General features: G+C 46.8%; 1 protein-coding gene across 1 annotated transcript in view; it reads right to left on the bottom strand.

Annotated features, from left to right (window-relative positions):
- The window catches only part of LOC144485276 (SH3 and multiple ankyrin repeat domains protein 2-like), a gene marked incomplete at its 3' end in the record, with an annotated part of 595,748 nt that overhangs the window by 422,010 nt on the left and 153,361 nt on the right, over positions 1-20,377 (bottom strand). The gene's annotated exons all lie outside the window — the stretch shown is intronic.

Below are 20,377 nucleotides of genomic sequence, written 5' to 3'. Positions count from 1 at the left end.
GACAATGCATGGCACTAACATTACCGAGGACAGAGAATGCATGGCACTAACATTCACGAGAGTACAGAATGCACGGCACTAACATTACCGAGAGTACAGACTGCACGGCACTAACATTACCGAGTGCAGATAATGCAAGGCTCTAACATTACCGAGAGTACAGAATGCACGGCACTAACATTACCAAGAGTACAGAATGCACGGCACGAACATTACCGAGAGTACAGAATGCACGGCACTAACATTACCGAATGCAGAGAATGTGCGGCACTAACATTACCGAGTACAGAGAATGCACGGCACTAACATTACAGAGTACAGGGAATGCACGGCACTAACGTTACCGAGTACAGAGAATGCACGGCACAAACATTACCGAGCACAGAGAATGAACATCACTAACATTACCCAGTACAGAGAATGCACGGTGCTAACATTACCGAGTGCAGAGAATGCACCAAGCTAACATTACCGAGTACAGAGAATGCACGGCACTAACATTGCCGAGCCAAGAGAATGCACAGCACTAAAAATACCGAGCACAGAGAATGCACGGCGCTAACATTACCGAGCACAGAGAATGCACGGCGCTAACATTACCGAGTACAGAGAATGCACGGCACTAACATTACCCAGTACAGAGAATACACGGCACTAACATTACCCAGTACAGAGAATGCACGGTGCTAACATTATCGAGTGCAGAGAATGCACGGTGCTAACATTACCCAGTACAGAGAATGCACGGTGCTAACATTACCGAGTGCAGAGAATGCACCAAGCTAACATTACCGAGTACAGAGAATGCACGGCACTAACATTGCCGAGCCAAGAGAATGCACAGCACTAAAAATACCGAGCACAGAGAATGCACGGCGCTAACATTACCGAGCACAGAGAATGCACGGCGCTAACATTACCGAGTACAGAGAATGCACGGCACTAACATTACCCAGTACAGAGAATACACGGCACTAACATTACCCAGGACAGAGAATGCACGGTGCTAACATTATCGAGTGCAGAGAATGCACGGTGCTAACATTACCCAGTACAGAGAATGCACGGTGCTAACATTACCGAGTGCAGAGAATGCACGGTGCTAACATTATCGAGTACAGAGAATGCACGGTGCTAACATTACCGAGTACAGAGAATGTATGGCACTCACATTACCAAGAACAGAGAATGCACGGCACTAACATGACCGAGCACAGAAAATGCACGGCACTAACATTACCAAGAACAGAGAATGCACGGCACTAACATTACCAAGAACAGAGAATGAACGGCACTAACATGACCGAGTACAGGGAATGCACGGCACTAACATTACCAAGCACAGAGAATGCACATCACTAACATTATCCAGTACAGAGAATGCACGGTGCTAACATTACCGAGTACAGAGAATGCACGGTGCTAACATTACCGAGTACAGAGAATGCACATCACTAACATTATCCAGTACAGAGAATGCACGGTGCTAACATTACCAAGCACAGAGAATGCACATCACTAACATTATCCAGTACAGAGAATGCACGGTGCTAACATTACCGAGTACAGACAATGCACGCCACTAACATTACCGAACACAGAGAATGCATGGCACTAACATTGCCGGATACAAAGAATGCACAATGCTTACATTACCGAGCACAGATAATGCATGGCACGAACATTACCGGATACAGAGAATTCACGGTGCTAACATTACCGAGTGCAGAGAATGCACGGCACTAACATTACCGAGTGCAGAGAATGCACGGCACTAACATTACCGAGTGCAGAGAATGCACGGCACTAACATTACCAAGTACGGAGAATGCACGGTGCTAACATTCCCGAGCACAGAGAATGCACGGCACTAACATTACCGAGAGTAGAGAATGCACGGCACTAACATTAGCGAGTACAGAGAATGCACGGCACTAACCTTACCGAGTACAGAGAATGCACGGCACTAACATTACTGAGTACAGAGAATGCACGGCACTAACATTACTGAGTACAGAGAATGCACGGCACTAACATTACCGAATGTAGAGAAAGAACGTCAGTAACATTACCAAATATAGAGAATGCACGGTGCTAACATTGCTGAGTACAGAGAATGCACGGTGCTAACATTACCGAGTACAGAGAATGCACGGCAGTAACATTACCGAGTACGGAGAATGCACGGCACTAACATTCCTGAAAGTACAGAATGCACGGCACTAACATTACCGAGTGCACAGCCTGCACGGCACTAAAACTACCGAGTACAGACAATGCACTATGCGAACATTACCGAGTGTAGAGAATGCACGGCACTAACATTACCGAGTGTAGAGAATGCATGTTGCTGACATCACTGAGTACAGAGAATGCACGGCACTAACATTACCGAGTACAGAGAATGCGCGGCACTAATATGACAGAGTACATGGAATGCACGGCACTAACATTACCAAGTATAGGGAATGCACGGTGCTAAAATTTCCGAGTGCAGAGAATGCATGGCACTAACATGACCGAGTCGAGAGAAAGCACGGCACTAACATTACCAACCACAGAGAATGCACGATGCTAACATTACTTAGCACAGAGAATGAATGGCAAGAACATTACCCGACACAGCGAATGCACGATGCCAACATTACCGAGCACAGAAATGCACGGCTCTAACTTTACCGGATACAGATAATTCACGGTGCTAAAATTACCGAGTCCAGAGAATGCATGGCACTAACATTACCGAGTACAGAGAAAGCACGGTACGAACATTGCCGAGTACAGAGAATGCACGGCACTAACATTATCGAGTACAGCGAATGCACGGCACTAACATTACTGAGTACAGAGAATGCACGGCACAAACATTACCGAGTACAGAGAATGCACGGCAATAACATTACCGAGTGCAGAGAATGCACGGCACTAACATTACCGAGTACAGAGAATGCACGGCACTAACATTACCGAGTACAGAGAATGCACGGCACTAACATTACCGAGAGTAGAGAATGCACGGCACTAACATTACCGAGAGTAGAGAATGCACGGCACTAACATTACCGAGTGCAGTGAATGCACGGCACTAACATTGCCGAGGACAGAGAATGCATGGCACTAACATTACCGAGGACAGAGAATGCATGGCACTAACATTCCCGAGAGTACAGAATGCACGGCACTAACATTCCCGAGGACAGACAATGCATGGCACTAACATTACCGAGGACAGAGAATGCATGGCACTAACATTCACGAGAGTACAGAATGCACAGCACTAACATTACCGAGAGTACAGACTGCACGGCACTAACATTACCGAGTGCAGATAATGCAAGGCTCTAACATTACCGAGAGTACAGAATGCACGGCACTAACATTACCAAAAGTACATAATGCACGGCACGAACATTACCGAGAGTACAGAATGCACGGCACTAACATTACCGAATGCAGAGAATGTGCGGCACTAACATTACCGAGTACAGAGAATGCACGGCACTAACATTACCGAGAGTACAGAATGCACGGCACTAACATTACCGAGTACAGAGAATGCACGGCACTAACATGACCGAGTACAGAGAATGCACGGCACTAACATTACCGAGTACAGAGAATGCACGGCGCTAACATTACCGAGCACAGAGAATGCACGGCACTAACATTACCCAGTACAGAGAATGCACGGTGCGAACATTATCGAGTGCAGAGAATGCACCAAGCTAACATTACCGAGTACAGAGAATGCACGGCACTAACATTGCCGTGCCAAGAGAATGCACGGCACTAAAAATACCGAGCACAGAGAATGCACGGCGCTAACATTACCGAGTACAGAGAATGCACGGCACTAACATTACCCAGTACAGAGAATACACGGCACTAACATTACCCAGTACAGAGAATGCACGGTGCTAACATTATCGAGTGCAGAGAATGCACGGTGCTAACATTACCGAGTACAGAGAATGTATGGCACTCACACTACCGAGTGCAGAGAATACACGGTGCTAACATTACCAAGTACAGGGTTTGCACGGCACTAACATTACAAAGCACAGAGAATGCACGGCACTAACATTACCAAGAACAGAGAATGCACATCACTAACATTATCGAGTACAGCGAATGCACGGCACTAACATTACTGAGTACAGAGAATGCATGGCACTAACATTACCGAGAGTATAGAATGCACGGCACTAACATTACCGAGTGCAGAGAATGCACGGCAATAACATGACCGAGCACAGAAAATGCACGGCACTAACATGACCGAGTACAGGGAATGCACGGCACTAACATTACCAAGCACAGAGAATGCACATCACTAACATTATCGAGTACAGCGAATGCACGGCACTAACATTACTGAGTACAGAGAATGCATGGCACAAACATTACCGAGTACAGAGAATGCACGGCACTAACATTACCGAGTGCAGAGAATGCACGGCACTAACATTACCGAGTACAGAGAATGCACGGCACTAACATTACCGAGTACAGAGAATGCACGGCACTAACAATAACGAGTACAGAGAATGCACGGCACTAACATTACCGAGTACAGAGAATACACGGCACTAACATTACCGAGTACAGAGAATGCAAGGTGTTAACGTTACCGAGTACAGAGAATGCACGGCACTAACATTGCCGGGTGCAGTGAATGCACGGCACTAACATTGCCGAGGACAGAGAATGCATGGCACTAACATTACCGAGGACAGAGAATGCATGGCACTAACATTCCCGAGAGTACAGAATGCACGGCACTAACATTGCCGAGGACAGACAATGCATGGCACTAACATTACCGAGGACAGAGAATGCACGGCACTAACATTCACGAGAGTACAGAATGCACGGCACTAACATTACCGAGAGGACAGAATGCACGGCACTAACATTACCGAGTGCAGATAATGTGCGGCACTAACATTACCGAGGACAGAGAATGCACGGCACTAACATTCACGAGAGTACAGAATGCACGGCACTAACATTACCAAGAGTACAGAATGCACGGCACTAACATTACCGAGAGTACAGAATGCACGGCACTAACATTACCGAATGCAGAGAATGCACGGCACTAACATGACCGAGTACAGAGAATGCACGGCACAAACATTACCGAGTACAGAGAATGCACGGCGCTAACATTACCGAGCACAGAGAATGCACGGCACTAACATTACCGAGTACAGGGAATGCACGGCACTAACGTTACCGAGTACAGAGAATGCACGGCACAAACATTACCGAGCACAGAGAATGAACATCACTAACATTACCCAGTACAGAGAATGCACGGTGCTAACATTACCGAGTGCAGAGAATGCACCAAGCTAACATTACCGAGTACAGAGAATGCACGGCACTAACATTGCCGAGCCAAGAGAATGCACTGCACTAAAAATACCGAGCACAGAGAATGCACGGCGCTAACATTACCGAGTACAGAGAATGCACGGCACTAACATTACCGAGTGCAGAGAATGCACAGCTCTAACATTACCGAGTACAGAGAATACACGGCACTAACATTACCCAGTACAGAGAATGCACGGTGCTAACATTATCGAGTGCAGAGAATGCACGGTGCTAACATTACCAAGTCCAGGGTTTGCACGGCACTAACATTACTGAGCACAGAGAATGCACGGCACTAACATTACCAAGAACAGAGAATGCACGGCACTAACATTACTGAGTGCAGAGAATGCACGGCACTAACATGACCGAGCACAGAAAATGCACGGCACTAACTTTACCGGATACAGAGAATTCACGGTGCTAACATTACCGAGTGCAGAGAATGCACGGCACTAACATTACCAAGTACAGAGAATGCACGGCACTAACATTACCGAGTACAGAGAATGCAAGGTGCTAACATTACCGAGCACAGAGAGTGCACGGCACTAAAATTACCGAGAGTAGAGAATGCACGGCACTAACATTGCCGAGTGCAGTGAATGCACGGCACTAACATTGCCGAGGACGGAGAATGCATGGCACTAACATTACCGAGGACAGAGAATGCATGGCACTAACATTCCCGAGAGTACAGAATGCACGGCACTAACATTGCCGAGGACAGAGAATGCACGGCACTAACATTCACGAGAGTACAGAATGCACGGCACTAACATTACCGAGAGTACAGAATGCACGGCACTAACATTACCGAGTGCAGATAATGTGCGGCACTAACATTGCCGAGTACAGAGAATGCAAGGCTCTAACATTACCGAGAGTACAGAATGCACGGCACTAACATTACCAAGAGGACAGAATGCACGGCACTAACATTACCGAGAGTACAGAATGCACGGCACTAACATTACCGAATGCAGAGAATGTGCGGCACTAACATTACCGAGTACAGAGAATGCACGGCACTAACATTACCGAGAGTACAGAATGCACGGCACGAACATTACCGAGTACAGAGAATGCACGGCACTAACATGACCGAGTACAGAGAATGCACGGCACGAACATTACCGAGTACAGAGAATGCACGGCACTAACATTACCGAGTACAGGGAATGCACGGCACTAACGTTACCGAGTACAGAGAATGCACGGCACAAACATTACCGAGCACAGAGAATGAACATCACTAACATTACCCAGTACAGAGAATGCACGGTGCTAACATTACCGAGTGCAGAGAATGCACCAAGCTAACATTACCGAGTACAGAGAATGCACGGCACTAACATTGCCGAGCCAAGAGAATGCACGGCACTAAAAATACCGAGCACAGAGAATGCACGGCGCTAACATTACCGAGTACAGAGAATGCACGGCACTAACATTACCGAGTGCAGAGAATGCACAGCTCTAACATTACTGAGTACAGGGAATACACGGTGCTAACATTACCGAGTACAGAGAATGCACGGCACTAACATTACCGAGTGCAGAGAATGCACAGCTCTAACATTACCGAGTACAGAGAATGCACGGCACTAACATTACAAAGCACAGAGAATGCACGGCACTAACATTAGCAAGAACAGAGAATGCACGGTGCTAACATTACCGAGTACAGAGAATGTATGGCACTCACATTACCGAGTGCAGAGAATACACGGTGCTAACATTACCAAGTACAGGGTTTGCACGGCACTAACATTACCAAGAACAGAGAATACACGGCACTAACATTACAAAGCACAGAGAATGCACGGCACTAACATTAGCAAGAACAGAGAATGCACGGTGCTAACATTACCGAGTACAGAGAATGTATGGCACTCACATTACCGAGTGCAGAGAATACACGGTGCTAACATTACCAAGTACAGGGTTTGCACGGCACTAACATTACTGAGTACAGAGAATGCACGGCACTAACATTACCAAGAACAGAGAATGCACGGCACTAACATTACCGAGTACAGAGAATGCACGGCACTAACATGACCGAGCACAGAAAATGCACGGCACTAAAATTACCAAGCACAGAGAATGCACATCACTAACATTATCCAGTACAGAGAATGCACGGTGCTAACATTACCGAGTACAGACAATGCACGGCACGAACATTACCGGATACAGAGAATTCACGCCACTAACATTACCGAGCACAGAGAATGCATGGCACGAACATTACCAGATACAGAGAATTCACGGTGCTAACATTACCGAGTGCAGAGAATGCACGGCACTAACATTACCAAGTACGGAGAATGCACGGCACTAACATTACCGAGTACAGAGAATGCACGGTGCTAACATTCCCGAGCACAGAGAATGCACGGCACTAACATTACCGAGAGTAGAGAATGCACGGCACTAACATTCCCGAGTACAGAGAATGCACGGCACTAACATTACTGAGTACAGAGAATGCACGGCACTAACATTACTGAGTACAGAGAATGCGCGGCACTAACATTACCGAGTACAGAGAATGCACGGCACTAACATTACCGAGTACAGAGGATGCACGGCACTAACATTACTGAGTACAGAGAATGCACGGCACTAACATTACCGAATGTAGAGAAAGAACGTCAGTAACATTACCAAATATAGAGAATGCGCAGTGCTAACATTGCTGAGTACAGAGAATGCACGGTGCTAACATTACCGAGTACAGAGAATGCACGGCAGTAACATTACCGAGTACGGAGAATGCACAGCAGTAACATTACCGAGTACAGAGAATGCACGGCACTAACATTACCGAGAGGACAGAATGCACGGCACTAACATTACCGAGTGCACAGCCTGCACGGCACTAAAACTACCGAGTACAGACAATGCACTATGCGAACATTACCGAGTGTAGAGAATGCACGGCACTAACATTACCGAGTACAGAGAATGCAAGGTGCTAACATTACCGAGCACAGAGAATGCACGGCACTAAAATTACCGAGAGTAGAGAATGCACGGCACTAACATTGCCGAGTGCAGTGAATGCACGGCACTAACATTGCCGAGGACGGAGAATGCATGGCACTAACATTACCGAGGACAGAGAATGCATGGCACTAACATTCCCGAGAGTACAGAATGCACGGCACTAACATTGCCGAGGACAGAGAATGCACGGCACTAACATTCACGAGAGTACAGAATGCACGGCACTAACATTACCGAGAGTACAGAATGCACGGCACTAACATTACCGAGTGCAGATAATGTGCGGCACTAACATTGCCGAGTACAGAGAATGCAAGGCTCTAACATTACCGAGAGTACAGAATGCACGGCACTAACATTACCAAGAGGACAGAATGCACGGCACTAACATTACCGAGAGTACAGAATGCACGGCACTAACATTACCGAATGCAGAGAATGTGCGGCACTAACATTACCGAGTACAGAGAATGCACGGCACTAACATTACCGAGAGTACAGAATGCACGGCACGAACATTACCGAGTACAGAGAATGCACGGCACTAACATGACCGAGTACAGAGAATGCACGGCACGAACATTACCGAGTACAGAGAATGCACGGCACTAACATTACCGAGTACAGGGAATGCACGGCACTAACGTTACCGAGTACAGAGAATGCACGGCACAAACATTACCGAGCACAGAGAATGAACATCACTAACATTACCCAGTACAGAGAATGCACGGTGCTAACATTACCGAGTGCAGAGAATGCACCAAGCTAACATTACCGAGTACAGAGAATGCACGGCACTAACATTGCCGAGCCAAGAGAATGCACGCCACTAAAAATACCGAGCACAGAGAATGCACGGCGCTAACATTACCGAGTACAGAGAATGCACGGCACTAACATTACCGAGTGCAGAGAATGCACAGCTCTAACATTACTGAGTACAGGGAATACACGGTGCTAACATTACCGAGTACAGAGAATGCACGGCACTAACATTACCGAGTGCAGAGAATGCACAGCTCTAACATTACCCAGTACAGAGAATGCACGGTGCTAACATTACCGAGTACAGAGAATGCACGGCACTAACATTACAAAGCACAGAGAATGCACGGCACTAACATTAGCAAGAACAGAGAATGCACGGTGCTAACATTACCGAGTACAGAGAATGTATGGCACTCACATTACCGAGTGCAGAGAATACACGGTGCTAACATTACCAAGTACAGGGTTTGCACGGCACTAACATTACCAAGAACAGAGAATACACGGCACTAACATTACAAAGCACAGAGAATGCACGGCACTAACATTAGCAAGAACAGAGAATGCACGGTGCTAACATTACCGAGTACAGAGAATGTATGGCACTCACATTACCGAGTGCAGAGAATACACGGTGCTAACATTACTAAGTACAGGGTTTGCACGGCACTAACATTACTGAGTACAGAGAATGCACGGCACTAACATTACAAAGCACAGAGAATGCACGGCACAAACATTACCAAGAACAGAGAATGCACGGCACTAACATTACCGAGTACAGAGAATGCACGGCACTAACATGACCGAGCACAGAAAATGCACGGCACTAAAATTACCAAGCACAGAGAATGCACATCACTAACATTATCCAGTACAGAGAATGCACGGTGCTAACATTACCGAGTACAGACAATGCACGGCACGAACATTACCGGATACAGAGAATTCACGCCACTAACATTACCGAGCACAGAGAATGCATGGCACGAACATTACCAGATACAGAGAATTCACGGTGCTAACATTACCGAGTGCAGAGAATGCACGGCACTAACATTACCAAGTACGGAGAATGCACGGCACTAACATTACCGAGTACAGAGAATGCACGGTGCTAACATTCCCGAGCACAGAGAATGCACGGCACTAACATTACCGAGAGTAGAGAATGCACGGCACTAACATTCCCGAGTACAGAGAATGCACGGCACTAACATTACTGAGTACAGAGAATGCACGGCACTAACATTACTGAGTACAGAGAATGCGCGGCACTAACATTACCGAGTACAGAGAATGCACGGCACTAACATTACCGAGTACAGAGGATGCACGGCACTAACATTACTGAGTACAGAGAATGCACGGCACTAACATTACCGAATGTAGAGAAAGAACGTCAGTAACATTACCAAATATAGAGAATGCGCAGTGCTAACATTGCTGAGTACAGAGAATGCACGGTGCTAACATTACCGAGTACAGAGAATGCACGGCAGTAACATTACCGAGTACGGAGAATGCACAGCAGTAACATTACCGAGTACAGAGAATGCACGGCACTAACATTACCGAGAGGACAGAATGCACGGCACTAACATTACCGAGTGCACAGCCTGCACGGCACTAAAACTACCGAGTACAGACAATGCACTATGCGAACATTACCGAGTGTAGAGAATGCACGGCACTAACATTACCGAGTACAGAGAATGCAAGGTGCTAACATTACCGAGCACAGAGAATGCACGGCACTAAAATTACCGAGAGTAGAGAATGCACGGCACTAACATTGCCGAGTGCAGTGAATGCACGGCACTAACATTGCCGAGGACGGAGAATGCATGGCACTAACATTACCGAGGACAGAGAATGCATGGCACTAACATTCCCGAGAGTACAGAATGCACGGCACTAACATTGCCGAGGACAGAGAATGCACGGCACTAACATTCACGAGAGTACAGAATGCACGGCACTAACATTACCGAGAGTACAGAATGCACGGCACTAACATTACCGAGTGCAGATAATGTGCGGCACTAACATTGCCGAGTACAGAGAATGCAAGGCTCTAACATTACCGAGAGTACAGAATGCACGGCACTAACATTACCAAGAGGACAGAATGCACGGCACTAACATTACCGAGAGTACAGAATGCACGGCACTAACATTACCGAATGCAGAGAATGTGCGGCACTAACATTACCGAGTACAGAGAATGCACGGCACTAACATTACCGAGAGTACAGAATGCACGGCACGAACATTACCGAGTACAGAGAATGCACGGCACTAACATGACCGAGTACAGAGAATGCACGGCACGAACATTACCGAGTACAGAGAATGCACGGCACTAACATTACCGAGTACAGGGAATGCACGGCACTAACGTTACCGAGTACAGAGAATGCACGGCACAAACATTACCGAGCACAGAGAATGAACATCACTAACATTACCCAGTACAGAGAATGCACGGTGCTAACATTACCGAGTGCAGAGAATGCACCAAGCTAACATTACCGAGTACAGAGAATGCACGGCACTAACATTGCCGAGCCAAGAGAATGCACGCCACTAAAAATACCGAGCACAGAGAATGCACGGCGCTAACATTACCGAGTACAGAGAATGCACGGCACTAACATTACCGAGTGCAGAGAATGCACAGCTCTAACATTACTGAGTACAGGGAATACACGGTGCTAACATTACCGAGTACAGAGAATGCACGGCACTAACATTACCGAGTGCAGAGAATGCACAGCTCTAACATTACCCAGTACAGAGAATGCACGGTGCTAACATTACCGAGTACAGAGAATGCACGGCACTAACATTACAAAGCACAGAGAATGCACGGCACTAACATTAGCAAGAACAGAGAATGCACGGTGCTAACATTACCGAGTACAGAGAATGTATGGCACTCACATTACCGAGTGCAGAGAATACACGGTGCTAACATTACCAAGTACAGGGTTTGCACGGCACTAACATTACCAAGAACAGAGAATACACGGCACTAACATTACAAAGCACAGAGAATGCACGGCACTAACATTAGCAAGAACAGAGAATGCACGGTGCTAACATTACCGAGTACAGAGAATGTATGGCACTCACATTACCGAGTGCAGAGAATACACGGTGCTAACATTACTAAGTACAGGGTTTGCACGGCACTAACATTACTGAGTACAGAGAATGCACGGCACTAACATTACAAAGCACAGAGAATGCACGGCACAAACATTACCAAGAACAGAGAATGCACGGCACTAACATTACCGAGTACAGAGAATGCACGGCACTAACATGACCGAGCACAGAAAATGCACGGCACTAAAATTACCAAGCACAGAGAATGCACATCACTAACATTATCCAGTACAGAGAATGCACGGTGCTAACATTACCGAGTACAGACAATGCACGGCACGAACATTACCGGATACAGAGAATTCACGCCACTAACATTACCGAGCACAGAGAATGCATGGCACGAACATTACCAGATACAGAGAATTCACGGTGCTAACATTACCGAGTGCAGAGAATGCACGGCACTAACATTACCAAGTACGGAGAATGCACGGCACTAACATTACCGAGTACAGAGAATGCACGGTGCTAACATTCCCGAGCACAGAGAATGCACGGCACTAACATTACCGAGAGTAGAGAATGCACGGCACTAACATTCCCGAGTACAGAGAATGCACGGCACTAACATTACTGAGTACAGAGAATGCACGGCACTAACATTACTGAGTACAGAGAATGCGCGGCACTAACATTACCGAGTACAGAGAATGCACGGCACTAACATTACCGAGTACAGAGGATGCACGGCACTAACATTACTGAGTACAGAGAATGCACGGCACTAACATTACCAAATGTAGAGAAAGAACGTCAGTAACATTACCAAATATAGAGAATGCGCAGTGCTAACATTGCTGAGTACAGAGAATGCACGGTGCTAACATGACCGAGTACAGAGAATGCACGGCAGTAACATTACCGAGTACGGAGAATGCACAGCAGTAACATTACCGAGTACAGAGAATGCACGGCACTAACATTACCGAGAGGACAGAATGCACGGCACTAACATTACCGAGTGCACAGCCTGCACGGCACTAAAACTACCGAGTACAGACAATGCACTATGCGAACATTACCGAGTGTAGAGAATGCACGGCACTAACATTACCGAGTACAGAGAATGCAAGGTGCTAACATTACCGAGCACAGAGAATGCACGGCACTAAAATTACCGAGAGTAGAGAATGCACGGCACTAACATTGCCGAGTGCAGTGAATGCACGGCACTAACATTGCCGAGGACGGAGAATGCATGGCACTAACATTACCGAGGACAGAGAATGCATGGCACTAACATTCCCGAGAGTACAGAATGCACGGCACTAACATTGCCGAGGACAGAGAATGCACGGCACTAACATTCACGAGAGTACAGAATGCACGGCACTAACATTACCGAGAGTACAGAATGCACGGCACTAACATTACCGAGTGCAGATAATGTGCGGCACTAACATTGCCGAGTACAGAGAATGCAAGGCTCTAACATTACCGAGAGTACAGAATGCACGGCACTAACATTACCAAGAGGACAGAATGCACGGCACTAACATTACCGAGAGTACAGAATGCACGGCACTAACATTACCGAATGCAGAGAATGTGCGGCACTAACATTACCGAGTACAGAGAATGCACGGCACTAACATTACCGAGAGTACAGAATGCACGGCACGAACATTACCGAGTACAGAGAATGCACGGCACTAACATGACCGAGTACAGAGAATGCACGGCACGAACATTACCGAGTACAGAGAATGCACGGCACTAACATTACCGAGTACAGGGAATGCACGGCACTAACGTTACCGAGTACAGAGAATGCACGGCACAAACATTACCGAGCACAGAGAATGAACATCACTAACATTACCCAGTACAGAGAATGCACGGTGCTAACATTACCGAGTGCAGAGAATGCACCAAGCTAACATTACCGAGTACAGAGAATGCACGGCACTAACATTGCCGAGCCAAGAGAATGCACGGCACTAGAAATACCGAGCACAGAGAATGCACGGCGCTAACATTACCGAGTACAGAGAATGCACGGCACTAACATTACCGAGTGCAGAGAATGCACAGCTCTAACATTACTGAGTACAGGGAATACACGGTGCTAACATTACCGAGTACAGAGAATGCACGGCACTAACATTACCGAGTGCAGAGAATGCACAGCTCTAACATTACCCAGTACAGAGAATGCACGGCACTAACATTACCGAGTGCAGAGAATGCACGGCACTAACATTACCAAGAACAGAGAATACACGGCACTAACATTACAAAGCACAGAGAATGCACGGCACTAACATTAGCAAGAACAGAGAATGCACGGTGCTAACATTACCGAGTACAGAGAATGTATGGCACTCACATTACCGAGTGCAGAGAATACACGGTGCTAACATTACTAAGTACAGGGTTTGCACGGCACTAACATTACTGAGTACAGAGAATGCACGGCACTAACATTACAAAGCACAGAGAATGCACGGCACAAACATTACCAAGAACAGAGAATGCACGGCACTAACATTACCGAGTACAGAGAATGCACGGCACTAACATGACCGAGCACAGACAATGCACGGCACGAACATTACCGGATACAGAGAATTCACGCCACTAACATTACCGAGCACAGAGAATGCATGGCACGAACATTACCAGATACAGAGAATTCACGGTGCTAACATTACCGAGTGCAGAGAATGCACGGCACTAACATTACCAAGTACGGAGAATGCACGGCACTAACATTACCGAGTACAGAGAATGCACGGTGCTAACATTCCCGAGCACAGAGAATGCACGGCACTAACATTACCGAGAGTAGAGAATGCACGGCACTAACATTCCCGAGTACAGAGAATGCACGGCACTAACATTACTGAGTACAGAGAATGCACGGCACTAACATTACTGAGTACAGAGAATGCGCGGCACTAACATTACCGAGTACAGAGAATGCACGGCACTAACATTACCGAGTACAGAGGATGCACGGCACTAACATTACTGAGTACAGAGAATGCACGGCACTAACATTACCGAATGTAGAGAAAGAACGTCAGTAACATTACCAAATATAGAGAATGCGCAGTGCTAACATTGCTGAGTACAGAGAATGCACGGTGCTAACATTACCGAGTACAGAGAATGCACGGCAGTAACATTACCGAGTATGGAGAATGCACAGCAGTAACATTACCGAGTACAGAGAATGCACGGCACTAACATTACCGAGAGGACAGAATGCACGGCACTAACATTACCGAGTGCACAGCCTGCACGGCACTAAAACTACCGAGTACAGACAATGCACTATGCGAACATTACCGAGTGTAGAGAATGCACGGCACTAACATTACCGAGTGTAGAGAATGCATGTTGCTGACATCAGTGAGCACAGAGAATGCACGGCACTAACATTACCGAAAGCAGCGAATGCACGGTACGAACATTACCGAGTACAGAGAATGCACGGCACTAACATTACCGAGTACAGAGAATGCACGGCACTAACATTACCGAGTACAGAGAATGCACGGCACGAACATTACCGAGTACAGAGAATGCACGGTGCTAACATTACCGAGTACAGAGAATGCACGGCACTAATATGACAGAGTACATGGAATGCACGGCACTAATATGACAGAGTACATGGAATGCACGGCACTAACATTACCAAGTATAGAGAATGCACGGTGCTAAAATTTCCGAGTGCAGAGAATGCATGGCACTAACAAGACCGAGTCGAGAGAAAGCACGGCACTAACATTACCAACCACAGAGAATCACAGCACTAACATAACCGGATACAGAGAATGCACGATGCTAACATTACTTAGCACAGAGAATGAATGGCAAGAACATTACCCGACACAGCGAATGCACGATGCCAACATTACCGAGCACAGAAATGCACGGCTCTAACTTTACCGGATACAGATAATTCACGGTGCTAAAATTACCGAGTCCAGAGAATGCATGGCACTAACATTACCGAGTACAGAGAAAGCACGGCACTAACATTACCGAGTACAGAGAATGCACGGCACTAACATTACCGAGTACAGAGAATGCACGGCACAAACATTACCGAGTACAGAGAATGCATGGCACTAACATTACCGAGTGCAGAGAATGCACGGCACTAACATTACCGAGTACAGAGAATGCACGGCACTAACATTACCGAGTACAGAGAATGCACGGTGCTAACATTACCGAGTGCAGAGAATGCACGGCACTAACATTACCAAGTACAGAGAATGCACGGCACTAACATTACCGAGTACAGAGAATGGACGGTGCTAACATTACCGAGTGCAGAGAATGCACGGCACTAACAATAACGAGTACAGAGAATGCACGGCACTAACATTACCAAGTACAGAGAATGCACGGCACTAACATTACCAAGTACAGAGAAAGCACGGCACTAACATTACCGAGCACAGAGAATGCACGGCACTAACATTACCGAGAGTAGAGAATGCACGGCACTAACATTACCAAGTGCAGAGAATGCACGGCACTAACATTGCCGAGGACAGAGAATGCATGGCACTAACATTACCGAGGACAGAGAATGGACGGCGCTAACATTCCCGAGAGTACAGAATGCACGGCACAAACATTACCGAGTACAGATAATGCACGGCACTAACATTACCGAGTGCAGAGAATGCACAGCTCTAACATTACCGAGTACAGAGAATACACGGCACTAACATTACCCAGTACAGAGAATGCACGGTGCTAACATTATTGAGTGCAGAGAATGCACGGTGCTAACATTACCGAGTACAGGGTTTGCACGGCACTAACATTACAAAGCACAGAGAATGCACGGCACTAACATTACCAAGAACAGAGAATGCACATCACTAACATTACCCAGTACAGTGAATGCACGGTGCTACCATTACCGAGTGCAGAGAATGCACGGCACTAACATTATCCAGTACAGAGAATGCACGGTGCTGACATTACCGATTACAGAGAATGCACGCCACTAACATTACCGAACACAGAGAATGCATGGCACTAACATTGCCGGATACGGGGAATGCACGATGCTAACATTACCGAGCACAGAGAATGCATGGCATGAACATTACCGGATACAGAGAATGCACGATGCCAACATGACTGAGCACAGAAATGCACGGCACTAACTTTACCGGATACAGAGAATTCATGGTGCTAACATTACCGAGTGCAGAGAATGCACGGCACTAACATTACCAAGTACAGAGAATGCACGGCACTAACATTACCGAGTACAGAGAATGCACGTGCTAACATTACCGAGCACAGAGAATGCACGGCACTAACATTACCGAGAGTAGAGAAAGCACGGCACTAACATTGCCGAGGACAGAGAATGCATGGCACTAAGATTACCGAGGACAGAGAATGCATGGCACTAACATTCCCGAGAGTACAGAATGCACGGCACTAACATTACCGAGAGTACAGAATGCACGGCACTAACATTACCGAGTGCAGAGAATGTGCGGCACTAACATTGCTGAGTACAGAGAATGCACGGCGCTAACATTACCGAGGACAGAGAATGCACGACACTAACATTACCGAGAGTACAGAATGCACGGCACTAACATTACCGAGAGTACAGAATGCACGGCACTAACATTACCGAGTGCAGAGAATGTGCGGCACTAACATTACCGAGTACAGAGAATGCACGGCACTAACATTACCGAGTACAGAGAATGCACGGGGTACAATTACCGAGTGCTGAGAATGCACGGCACTAACATTACCGAGTGCAGAGAATGCACGGCACGAACATGACCGAGTAGAGAGAATGCACAGCACTAACATTACCAACCACAGAGAATGCACGGCACTAACATCACCGATTACAAAGAATGCACGGCACTAACATTACCGAACACAGAGAATGCACGGCACTAACATAACCGGATACAGAGAATGCACGGTGCTAACTTTAGCGAGTACAGAGAATGCACGGCACTAACATTACCGAGAGTACAGAATGCACGGCACTAAAAATACCGAGCACAGAGAATGCACGGCGCTAACATTACCGAGTACAGAGAATGCACGCACTAACAGTACCGAGTGCAGAGAATGCACGGCACTCACATTACCGAGCACAGAAAATGCACGGCACTAACATTACCGAGCACAGAGAATGCACATCACTAACATTACCCAGTACAGAGAGTGCACGGTGTTAACATTACCGAGTACAGAGAATGCACAGCACTAATATTACCGAGTGCAGAGAATGCACCCCACTGACATTACCAAGTTCAGAGAATGTACCCCACTTACATTACCGAGAACAGACAATGCACTCGGCAAACATTACCAAATGGAGAGAATGCACGGCACGAACATTACCGATTGTAGAGAATGCACGGCACGAACATTACCGATGGTAGAGAATGCATGTTGCTGACATTACTGAGTACAGAGAATGCACGATACAAACAATACCGAGACAGACAATGCACGGTGCTAACAGTACCGAATACGCAGAATGCATGGTGCTAACATTACCGAGTACAGAGAATGCACGGCACTAACATTCCCGAGAGTACAGAATGCACGGCACTAACATTAACGAGTGCAGAGAATGCACGGCACTAACATTACCGAGTGCAGAGATTGTACGGCACTAACATTACCGAGAACAGAGAATGCACGGCAAAAACATTACCGAGCACACAGAATGCACGGTACTAACATTACCGGATACAGAGAATGCACGATGCTAACATTACCGAGCACAGAGAATGCACGGCACTAACTTTACCGAGTACAGAGAATGCACGGCCTAACATTACCGAGAGTATAGAATGCACGGCACTAACATTACCGAGTACAGAGAATGCACGGCACTAACATTACCGAGTACAGAGAATGCACGGCACTAACATTACCGAGTACAGAGAATGCACGGCACTAACATTACCGATTGTAGAGAATGCACGGTGCTAACATTACCGAGTACAGAGAATGCACGGCACTAACATTACTGAGCACAGAGAATGCACATCACTAACATTACCGAGTACAGAGAATGCACGGCACTAACATTACCGAGTACAGTGAATGCACGGTGCTAACATTACCGAGTGCAGAGAATGCACGGCACTAACATTACCGAGTACAGAGAATGCACGGCACTAACATTACCGAGTACAGAGAATGCACATCACTAACATTACCGAGCACAGAGAATGCATGGCACTCACATTACCGAGTACAGAGAATGCACGGTGCTAACATTACCGAGCACAGAGAATGCACGGCACTAACATTACTGAGTACAGAGAATGCACGGCACTAACATTACTGAGTAAAGAGAATGCACGGCACTAACATTACCGAGTACAGAGAATGCACGGTGCTAATATTACCGAGTGCAGAGAATGCACCCCACTGACATTACCGAGAACAGAGAATGCACGACAAAAACATTACCGAGCACACAGAATGCACATCACTAACATTACCGAAAGCAGAGAATGCACCCCACTGACATTACCCAGTACAGAGAATGCACGGCACTAACATAACCGAGTACAGAGAATGCACGGCACTAACATTACCGAACACAGAGAATGCACGGCCTAACATTACCGAGAGTACAGAATGCACAGCACCAACATTACCGAGTGCAGAGAATGCACAGCACTAACAATACTGAATGGAGCGAATGGACGGTGCTAACATTACCGAGTACAGAGAATGCATGGCACTCACATTACCGGATACACAGAATGCACAGCACAAACATTACCGAGTATAGAGAATGTGCGGTGCTAACATTACCGAGCACTGAGAATGCACGGTGCTAACATTACCGAGCACAGAGAATACACGGCACTAACATTACCGAGTACAGAGAATACACGGCACTAACATTACCGAGTGCTGAGTGGCCACGGCGCTAACATTACCGAGTACAGAGAATTCACGGCACTAACATTACCGAGTACAGAGAATACACGGCACTAACATTACCGGGTACAGAGAATACACGGCACTAACATTACCGAGTGCAGAG

Source organism: Mustelus asterias, unplaced genomic scaffold (assembly GCF_964213995.1).
Source record: "Mustelus asterias unplaced genomic scaffold, sMusAst1.hap1.1 HAP1_SCAFFOLD_182, whole genome shotgun sequence".
NCBI lineage: Eukaryota > Metazoa > Chordata > Chondrichthyes > Carcharhiniformes > Triakidae > Mustelus > Mustelus asterias.
Note: the sequence above shows the minus strand (reverse complement) of the source record. Positions and strands in the feature narration are given on the sequence as shown.